This window comes from Euphorbia lathyris, chromosome 4, assembly GCF_963576675.1.
Source record: "Euphorbia lathyris chromosome 4, ddEupLath1.1, whole genome shotgun sequence".
Lineage (NCBI taxonomy): Eukaryota > Viridiplantae > Streptophyta > Magnoliopsida > Malpighiales > Euphorbiaceae > Euphorbia > Euphorbia lathyris.
In genome coordinates, this window is record NC_088913.1 from 45,984,596 (window position 1) to 45,991,581 (window position 6,986).

The following is a 6,986-nucleotide window of genomic DNA, read 5'->3' on the forward strand; positions in this document are numbered from 1 at the left end:
TTAACCCTCAATCAATATTAAAAAAATCAACTGGATCTCTTTTAAGTTTAAAATATTAATTATTTGAATCCTATAAAACATAAATAATTTTTTAGAGCTTTTTACATGAATATAAATTTAATATTTTATAAATATATTTTTTTGAGAAAAAAAAATTGATTGAAAATGGATTCGAAGCTTTACCACTAGGACACTTATTAACTTTGATATAAATTGTGTTTTACACCTTATATATACTACACAATTAATAAAATATTTGGGCCCCTAAAGCCTTGGACCCTAGGCTAGGGCACTCATGACCTAGACCCAGGGCCAACCTTGAATTAGAGTGTTATAATGTGTTTTATATTTGTTATATAGTTTATTGTTATTTGTTTATTTTTATTTAGACACAAAGAGTTTAAGTGTTATAATAGTCAACCAAATAATGTTTTAAGGCACGTAAATCATTGAAAATTTTATCTTAATTAATTATAAATCATTTTAAATATTAATGAGGACGTTGGATCTTCAGAGTTGATCAGGTATATAAGGCGAGGTTGCTGCCATTCCAGTCATCGGACCTGCATCGAGGGAGGCCTCCAGTGCGATGCTGAAGTTAGTAGGAGTATAAAAGTAGAGAGATAAAGTAGTGAGAGAGAAAAAGCCATACCTTCCCTTTGTAGGGGTATTTATAGTGAATGTGACGGGCTTACGGGCTTAGAAAGCCTTGCTAGTGTTAGCTTTGATCGGTTTGGGCCTAGTGGACCGCCTTTTATCCACATTCTTCATCAAGAAACGCCTTTGATCCACATTTCTCATCAAAAAGTCCCTCCATTTAGAGGTCTTTCAAGCATTTATACGAGGTTCGAAACATTCTAAGAGTGGTAATGAACGTAATTGCATCGCTTGGGACGGTTTGTGTATATAACTGCATCGCTTGGGCCGGCTTATAAGTAACAATTGTGACGCTTGGGACAGCTTATGAATAATAATGGCATCGCTTAGGACGATTTGTAAATAATAATTGCATCTTTTGGGACGACTTGTAAATAATAATCGCGTCGCTTGGGACGACTTGTGAATAATAAATGCGTCGTTCGAGATGACTTGTAAATAATAAATGACGTCACTTTGGATGACTTTAAAATAACAATTGCGTCGCTTGGAACGGCTTATGAATAATAAAAGCGTCACTCGGGACAGTTTGTAAATAATAATGGCGTCACTTGGGATGATTTTAAAATAACAATTGCATCGATTGGGATGGCTTATGAATAACAATTGCATCGTTGGGGATGGCTTATGAATAATAATGGTATCACTTGGGATAGATTGTGTCCATTATACCGGTCACGCTCGAGGAACCGGTTTTGAACATTTTGGGTCTAGAGGTGATCTTTGATAAATAGATAGATACATGTCCAAAGATGGTGTTAAGAAACAGATGAATATTTACATGTTGAGGTACGATCTTCGAGGAGTATATGAATATATGCATGTCAAGGGACTGTCTTTGGGAAATAATTAAATATATATACACGTCGAGGGACAGTCTTCGAGGAGTAGATGAATATACATACGTCAAGGGACAATCTTTGAGGAGTAGATGAATATTTACACGTCGAGGGACGGACTTCGAGGCGTAGATGAATATATACACGTCGATAGACACTCTTGGAGAATAAATGAACATACACAAGTCTGGAGATGGTCTTTAAGAAATAAATGAACATACACGCGTCAAGGGATGATCCTTTAGAAATAGATGAATATATACACATCTAGAGATGGTCTGTAAGAAATAAATGAATATATACATGTCCGGAGATGGCATTCGAGAAATATGTAAATATATACATGTACGGAATGTAGGAAACATGTAGCTCTTTCCCAGCGGCTTTATTGTGAACAAAGTGATAATCAATCTCCAAGTGTTTGGACCTATCATCAAAAATTGGATTTGCAATCAAGTAGGTCACCCCAAGATTATCACACCAAATAAGCGGCACATTAGAGATGTGATATATCTAGACCACAGGAATGATGACAGGTGTGTTGGTGTATTGATTGCTTCTAAGGAGTCCATTTATCTAGACCACAAGAATGATGACAGGTGTCAACTAAGCTCGTATCCTCCATATGGTGACGTCACTCGGCCTATAAAAGCCGGACTTTTCTCTCTCCTGGGTTTCTTACCCATTTGCTTTGAGCCCTCTCTTTTGCACTTCGTCTTCTTCAGCAATTTTCATACCATCTAAGGTTCTCAACCTTCTTTTCTCGTCTCCAATTAGTTTCATGTAAGTTTTGTCTTTGTTTAACTATTTTTTCGTCTGTGATTTTTTTTCATCTTTAGTTTTTCGTCTAAATGAGTTCTGGTTCTAGTTCGAGTTCTAGTTCTCACTTTCTTAGCACTAGTTAGTACATCTGATAGGACCATATCCCTAGAAGTATAAACTAGGCTAGAAATTTCAACGATCCCTAAAATGGCACAAACAAAACCTATAGGTTTAGAAAATCAGGTGTCTCCGGTTGTCACGACGGTGATACCAAATCCAGTTTCTGGTGAGGGGGAGGAAGCCAGTCCTTCAACCCCCAAAAGGAAAGAAAAAGGCCCCAAAATGGATGTCACTCCTTACAGGGTAAACTTTGGCAACCTTGTTTCACTAAGGTCCTTGTATCCCTTGCTGGAGGCAGTTGAGTGTCTGATGTTGGTCCCGTGTAACGTGATAATTTTAGTTCCAAGGGGGGGGGGGGGGGTTAGGAACTATTTAAAAATTTTGTCCGTTAAGGCTGGCTTCTTTTCTTACAAGACTTTAACTTAGTCTTTGAGCACAGTGGTACTGAGTAGTTTTAGACACAAGCTTAGTCAACTAGTGACTAAGACTGTTTCTATTCTTGAGTCAGGAGATAACACTTAAGTCTATTCCTGAACTCAGCTTTCCAGTTCACCCAACTCAGCGTGTGTTCATTTTAGTGTATTATTAGGCAGTGTTTAAGCAAGCAAAATATAAAGGAGTTAAGGGTTAGAAAGATATTACTCAGCAGACGTATCTTGGTTTGGCCTCTCCGCTTACGTCCAGTCCTCGGAATTCCTTCCGAGCTTTTCAGAATCCTCTACTGAGCTCTTTAAAAGGTAGAGCACAAACCTTTTACAATAGCAACTGAGTATACAAGAGTACCTTCCTCTATTCCTCTACTCAATCCTATTTCTACCGCTGAGTACTATGACCGAGTACTCAACTTCTCCTTTCTATACTTCTAGAAATGATAAGTGTTTTTGTTCTAAACAATAATTGCTAAGAACACTTTAGATGAAATAAGATCACTCTATACTTTTACACAAAGATTGGAATTGGTGTAAGATTTGCTTTGCTTTTCTAATACAGAACTTTGAATATCAATTTGGTCAGCATTTCGACTTGATGAAGATTTGCATCAAATGAAGCATTTGAAAGGACTATTTATAGTGACACTTGAGGCACCGGTCATTTCGAATTTCGAAATAACCATTGGAGGGAAACAGCTTCCTGTCGCTTTCACTCAGTCAGTGCTCAGCGTCCTCGGCCAATCAAATTATTGTATCTTCTATCTTCGACAGTGCTCAGCAGCTTTTAGTCAGTCTGGTTAGAGTGTCTCCACATTTCTGGCAAAGTCTTCCAGACAGCTTCATGCGTCTTCTGAACTTTACCCAAAGTAGAAATACTTTGTCTCCAAGTTTGTTTAGGTCAGCCGCTGACCTGACTTCCTTGTCGCACAACTCAGCAGCTTCGTCTCGAAGCTTTTGGTCGAAGGCTTCTCGATCCTTCTCCTTGCTGGGCTTGCGTTTCATTCAGCTTGAGCTGCGTTTTGATCTGCTTGGGTCGTGTGGCTTTCAAACGTTGACTTGGGCTTGACTTTCTCTTGTGGGCTTTTAGGCCTTACACTCTTAATGTCTTTAATCTTATAATTCAATTTTACTCAATATTGAACAAACACATTAGTACAAATAAATCAAAGAATTTAAATTTAATGTGTTAGAATATTTTTATCATGGTGATTTAATTCTACTTAAATAATTTTGTCAAATCAAAATCATGTGAAAAGGTGTTTCAACAAACTCCCCTATTTTGATGTTGGTAAAAATATTCAGTAAGGAACTCAGTGTTGAGCTCCCCCATGATAGTTGACCTTTTCTGAACTTCTGAAGATTCTCCCCCGTAAGGGTTGAACCACTGACTTAGTTTTACTTTAAACATTTTAAGGTTTAATCAAGTAAGACTAAGGTCAGCTTCGGAAGTGGGTCAGTTCTTGGAACATCTTGTCTTCACTCAGTTTTGATACTTGGATAGGTGGATGATTAAGTTCAGTTATTAAAGTGAGAGTAAGCTGAGTAAGTTAGTTGGAGCTGAGTAGTTTTACTCAGAACCAAGTACTTATATATATATATATATTATGTTCACAAGTGTTAGTTTACTTTGTTCAATGATTTCTAATTAAATAGACATTTAAGAAAAGTCATGCATTCAGATCAACACAGCAAATAAGCAAATAACACAAGACAGTAAGTAAACAACTCAGTTGTTGTAAGAAGATACGATTGTATATTAACTCAGTTAAACAAGAAACATAGCAGCAACAAACATTAAAATTACACAAGTTCAAAGAAAAATCTATTTCTTAATGTTGACTTGAACTTGATTGGATTTGGGTTTGGTTTGCTGACTAGGCTTTAATGTGTCTTGTCGCTGAGTTTGTGTGCTGGGAGGGACATCAGAAGTTGATCCTGGATGTTTCTTCTGTTGAGTTCCTTCTGCTGTTTGTTTATTTTTCTCCCCCGTTTTGCCAGCATCACCGGGTTGAGGGGCAGCAGCATAAAATTACCCTCGTTCAACAGCACAAGTCAGTAAAGTGGAGTACTGTTGGAGTTGACTCGTACTCTGCTTTAGCCCTTCAAAAACCTTCAGACCACCAGCCATGTTGGACGCTGGAATTTGCATATGTGAGCTTATAACACTGAGTATAAACTCAAGTGACTTTCCCATCTAAGTAATGGAGTCCGTTATTCTAGCATAGGACTGATGGTACATTTTGAGCAGTGAAGCATCGTAGGTATGACGCTGAACGGTTTGGTGTTTGACGTGCTCATAAGTGGACTTGGCGAATCTAAAGATTTCATTAGACATCGCCTGGTCAGTCTCCATCTCTTCTCTTGTTAAGCTGAGCAGGCGCACAACCACAGCTATCTGTTCAATTGTGCATTGGGAGGAGGAGGAGACCAAGTTTTGAGTGGCAGTCAGCTCAGTGTGCAACTGGGTTAAGTGTCGAGTCACTTCAGCGGATTTGGCTACAGTTGAGTTTGCAGCGGATATAGCATTCAACTTTCCTTCAATTGTGTCCATATGTTGAACCATGTGCAAGTGAAGGTTAGCCATTCTTGTAGCAAACTCCTGCTTGGGCTGCTGAGCAACCATATTGGTGAGCACACTCATAAGCTCATTAAGACCTTTGAGTTCAATTAGAAGTTGCGTGATGGTGGTCAGTTGGGTGGGCTCAACAGATGAACACTCAGCATCAGATGCATGTGTTCATTGAATGTCAGCAATCAGTTCTTGAGCAGTTTGAAGAATTCTTTTCCCAGAACTGGAAGTAGTAAGGAAGCTTAGAGGGTCAGCTGCGTGAGTCTCAGGAACTGAATTCTGGTTATCAGCAGGTGTTTGGATATTTGTTTGCTGACCATTGTTTGAGGTGCCAGCTTGATTAGGAGTTGAAAGTTGAGCAATAGGAGCGGCATTCTCAGTGTTGATTCCAGCAGCAGGAGCTGACTGGTTTACTAACTGCTCAGTTGGAGGATTGGTTTGCGCAGCAGCAGTATCTACCTGCTTAGTGTCAGTCTTGAGCTGAGTATTGACTTGTGGAGGAGTCAGCTCGAGATTTTCCTGAGTAGGAGTTTTCTCAGATGCTTGTTTATTCAGTTGAACAGCAGGTTCTTCGATCACTTGCTCAGTGGAGGCTAGAGCAGCGGTGTCGATAGAGATTGGGCCCTTAGTAGCTTCAGCTTCGGCATGTTCCTGGTGGCCAGAAACAAAGGCTTGTTTTTCCTTGATGGGCGAAGAAGTTGGTTCAACTGGATTTGAGAAGAAGTTGAATTCCAGATTAGTCAGGTCAGTAATAGGGTCACAGAGCGGAGAGTCATCCAAGATGTCAAACACTTTAGGTTTGAATGACTTCCGTTTGAACCATTTTTCACTGCTTCCCTTATGAGTTTTGGGAGAAGGGTCAGCGGGATGTTGTCCGTTGACTCAGGAGACACATCGAGATGGATGGCCTCAGTGTGCTCTTGCTCTTTCTCTGGAGACTCAGCTCCTTGTTCATCAGCTTGCACCTCGGCAGCTGAGTTACTGGGTTTACCAGACCTTGTCTTCTCCGCAAAGCTAACTGACTTCTCAGCAGTAGCTTCCTTAGTACTTACTTCCTGAGCTCGCAGGAAGAATGAGTCTTTTGGAATGGTGAAGTCCAAGGGTGGAGCATCCAAGGGTTTCACTCCAGTAGATTTCTTCCTCTTTAGGGGGTTGCTTAGGGTCATCCTCAAATTCCTCTTCAGGAGCAGATCTTTTCTTTGTGGACTAAGTGGGTTCAGATTTCTTCTTCGCTGACTCAGCAGGAGAAGGTTTGGTCAGCACCAATTTGATTTTCTTGGTAGTCAGAACAATAGATTTAGCTTTCGGTTCAGCGGAGGAGTCAACTTTCCTCTTTTTCCCTTTACTGGTCAGCTCAGCTTGCTCTTCCTCTTCTACCATTGTTTCCTTTCCTTTCTTGGATTTGGATTTGAAAGAAAGTCTGTGTGCTAATCTAGTTAGTATTTCAGCGGTGATTTCAGTGCCTACCTCGATGTCTTCACCCTTAAAGCCGAACTTGTGATCTTTGAGGATCTTGGTGATAAAGGAACCCATCCGAAGAACCCCAGTGCTTCGTTGAAATGCCCCAATTAGGAATACGGGCATGTTCAAGGGCTTGTAATTCAGCAT